The sequence below is a fragment of the Etheostoma spectabile genome, chromosome 9, assembly GCF_008692095.1.
Source record: "Etheostoma spectabile isolate EspeVRDwgs_2016 chromosome 9, UIUC_Espe_1.0, whole genome shotgun sequence".
Lineage (NCBI taxonomy): Eukaryota > Metazoa > Chordata > Actinopteri > Perciformes > Percidae > Etheostoma > Etheostoma spectabile.
This window is the reverse complement of record NC_045741.1, coordinates 3,292,579-3,296,434: the sequence shown is the minus strand read 5'-3', so window position 1 is coordinate 3,296,434 and position 3,856 is coordinate 3,292,579. Positions and strand designations below refer to the sequence as shown.

Sequence of the window (3,856 nt, the reverse complement as noted above, 5' to 3'; positions counted from 1 at the left end):
TTTCCCCATAGGGGATCAATAAACAGATTAAAATTCACATTTCTTCATTGATAACCATGTTTTGAAATTTATTCAAGCTGTCAGCATTCATACTGCATTTTCTGCAGGGAATGCCTTCTTTTGTACTCTATTTTAACTATGATTATAATTCGCATTTCATGTTGTAGCCTTGATGTATAACATAAAATGCAATATTTTTAGTTGGTTATGTTTTATGGCCCATATATTTGTTGTACTGCCTATCGCTGCAGATCGTGTTTTAGGTCTCTGTTTTAGCTACAGAGTGAGACATCTTACTTCTGTTCCATCTTTGTTGGGAGTCGTACATGCTCAGTACCTAGGTAAGGACTACTAGCCAGTCAGAAGCAGAGTATGAAGGCCCTGACAGTACCTAGGTAAGGACTACTAGCCAGTCAGAGGCAGAGTATGAGGGTCCTGACAGTACCTAGGTAAGGACTACTAGCCAGTCAGAAGCAGAGTATGAGGGCCCTGACAGTACCTAGGTAAGGACTACTAGCCAGTCAGAAGCAGGGTATGAGGGTCCTGACAGTACCTAGATAAGGACTACTAGCCAGTCAGAAGCAGAGATAAGGGTCCTGACAGTACCTAGTTAAGGACTACTAGCCAGTCAGAAGCAGTATAGGGCCCTGACAGTAGCTAGGTAAGGACTACTAGCCAGTCAGACAGAGTATAGGGCCCTGACAGTACCTAGATAAGGACTACTAGCCAGTCAGAAGCAGAGTATGAGGGCGGTGAGCAGGGTTTTCTGTTGGAGATGGTAAGTCCCTTTTTTGGGGGGGGGGGGGGGGGTGGGGGGGGGGGGGGGGGGGGCTTGTAAACCTGTAACATGCACAAAAATATATATAACACAACAAAGGAAAGGGAAAAAGCCAAAAAGCATAATATGGGCACTTTCAGTAAAATTATGTAAGCATCATCAGGATAATGTAATTAAAGTATTAAAAGTAAAAGCCATCAATGCAGAAAAATCCTCACATTTTAGACTGAAAACGATTAAATCAGTCCTGTGTTTAATGGTCTAATCATATCAGCTGGACTTGTAGGCCGTTATATTATTGGGTAGTTCAATTTATAATAAAACATAATATTTTATACACTGGGCTAATTTGTAAAGTAACTAGTAATTAAAGCTCTCAGATGACTGTAGTGGAGTAAAAAGTAGAATATTTCTCTCTCAAATGTAGCGTAGTAGAAGTAGAAAATGGCATGAAAAGAAAAGACCAGGGCTGTACAATATATCGTTCTCTTATCGTCATCGCAATATCAATATATATATATTTAATGTTTAATTTGTTCAACAGAAGTATGTTGGTATTCACTTCCTTTATATTGTTTTAATTCCACAAACAAGTTGTTGCAACAGACCCGTGAGCTTAAATATCTCTTTATTTATCAAAAGTTATATTGTGATATTCAACAACGTTATTACATATTTTCCTCATATCGTGCAGCCCTAGAAAAGACTCAAGTAAAGTAAAGTACAAGTACCTCAAGATTTGGACGTAAGGACAGTACTTGAGTAAATGTACTTCCATTCCACCACTGGTTGCCTGGCTCTCTACTGTCTCCCACCATGCCCTGTCCTCTCCTCTTCCTCCCCAGATTGGACATCCTCCAACCATCCACTAGATGTCCCCAGACTCTTTAGCCAGTCCTGGTCCCCTGACGTCCCCTCCCTTTCCCACACCTGTTCCCACGTTCCTCATCGGCCCTGCAGTTTGTTACCGGCCCTTTTCCACACGCTCACTGGCATTTTGTCAACGTTGCCATGGAGATGATGTCCCTGTGTTGTAGCGTCTGTCTCCTGTGTGTTATTTGTCTCCTGGAACCCTGTCACCTAACTGTCTCACTCATGCCTACCATAGACTAGAAGACTCTAGAGTGTGTCACCGTCTTACAGCTAAAGACAGTCAGTAGCTCAGCCTGTAGGGGGTTTGGTAGGGAACCGAAGGGTTGCTGGTTCAAGTCTCTGGACTGGTAGCTGGAGAGATGCCAGTGCTCTTGAGCAAAGCACCAAACCCCCCTCATCCGCTCAGGGTGCTGGTCCAGCACTGGCATCCCCCTCACTATGACATCATTAATACATGTGTGTGTATTTCAGGCTTGTGTGTAACAACAGAGTGTAAATTGTAAATTTCAGCGTATAAATTACAATTAAATTAAATAATGTCCCTGAGTTTTTAGTCTCAGACTATAAGTATAACTATTCTTAGTTTACATTTTTGGAAACGGCAGTTTTCCTTTCATAGATCCCTTTCAGTTGTTTTGTTAGTTTAACAATAAATGGTTTTATTTATCTTGAACCGCTCCGCCTTTCCATTAATTGCTAAGTGTCCACCCCTGGACACAAAGGGGACATAACAGTCCCAATTAGCTACAGACTACAATTAATTTGTTTGGAAAAAAACATGAACCAGGCGTTAGCTGGTAAACCTCCACTCCGGTGGGTGACTCGCTTCAGAAAGGTTTCAGAGGGGAGTTTTTCCCACATTCCCATAAAGTCCCTGAACTGATCCTGTGGGCCTGCATTTCTCTGTGTGTGGGTCCTCCCCTTGTTGCCTGAATTCACACCCATTAACGGAAAGCTGATGAAAGGCTTACGTACTTCACATGGTGATCAATTAAATATGCGAGAATCGCATTAAAAAGTCATTGTTCAGTGTTTGATATATGGTTATCATATGGTTATTTTAGAACTGATTTAACACAATTGGCTCCCTTCAGTATGACAATGTGAGAATACATTATGAATGATTTTGTTTTGTTTTTGCACACTAGGTGACAAATAAATTAAGTGTTAAAATATCTTTTTTTGCCTTTTCTAAAGCCAGTTTTTAGGACATTTTTGACAAGGAGATGGAATAGTGTCCTCAGTGCTTCTTTATGTTTTTATTGGTTCTTATTTAGTCGTGCATCTTCTGGGATTTTTAATCTCTGTCTGACTGCTGTGCAGGGTTGTATGTGTTATTAAATCATCAAATAAAATAAAATCCGTCAGCCAATTGAGTTATGTGTTTTGTATTTGAACAGTTATCATAATGTGGATGATAGTAGTGGCATCTGGGGCTGCAACTAACAATTATAATTTTTTTATTTTCATTTTCATTTGTTGTTTGAGCTATAAAAATGTCAGAAAATGGTAAAAAATGTGGCTCCCACAACTCAAAGATATTTAGTTTACTATCACAGAGTAGAGAAGAAACTAAAATATATTCACATTGAAGAAGCTGGAATCAGAGAAATCTTGTATTTTTTATTTAAAAAATGACTCAAACTGATCAGTCAATTATTAAAATAGTTGGCGATTCACGTAATCGATTCCTCGTTAGTTTCCTGCTAGAACACAGGCTGGGAAACATTATGGAAAAAACCTAGCTGCTATTTTGCCTTTTATGAATATTGTAATCTAAATTATTGACACAAAGTTATTGTTAGAAGGATCATGAGGATGTATTTTGATCAGTAATATGCTAAATCACACGCCAAATGATCAATCTGCTTTTGAAAATGTTGTAACCCAATCTGTTTCAGGGCTTTTATATTCCCTGAATTCAATTTTCATAAAACTCTGTCTAATTTCTGGGAGATAGTTTAATAAGTATTGCTTTACATCACTGATTTAAGAGTCAAATTAAACTGTACAACATGATGTTGAATATTGAATATTACCTAAATACATAAAGCATTTTTACCTCTACTTTGGATGACAGAGGGTAAAACATGGCAAAGTTTTAAAAAGTGTAGAATTCTAGCAGAGGAACAAGAAAAAATTATGTTGAAAAGGCATATAAGCGTAGATTTTGGATATATGTATATATATATATATATATATATA

The 3,856-nt window shown here is 38.4% G+C and overlaps 1 long non-coding RNA gene across 1 annotated transcript in view; it reads left to right on the top strand.

Annotated features, from left to right (window-relative positions):
* Window positions 1-3,856, top strand: part of LOC116696025 (uncharacterized) — a 25,182-nt gene that overhangs the window by 13,195 nt on the left and 8,131 nt on the right. The window contains exon 2 of the long non-coding RNA XR_004333610.1: window positions 604-609. This is a non-coding gene — a long non-coding RNA (uncharacterized LOC116696025). The remainder of the gene's footprint in view (window positions 1-603; window positions 610-3,856) is intronic.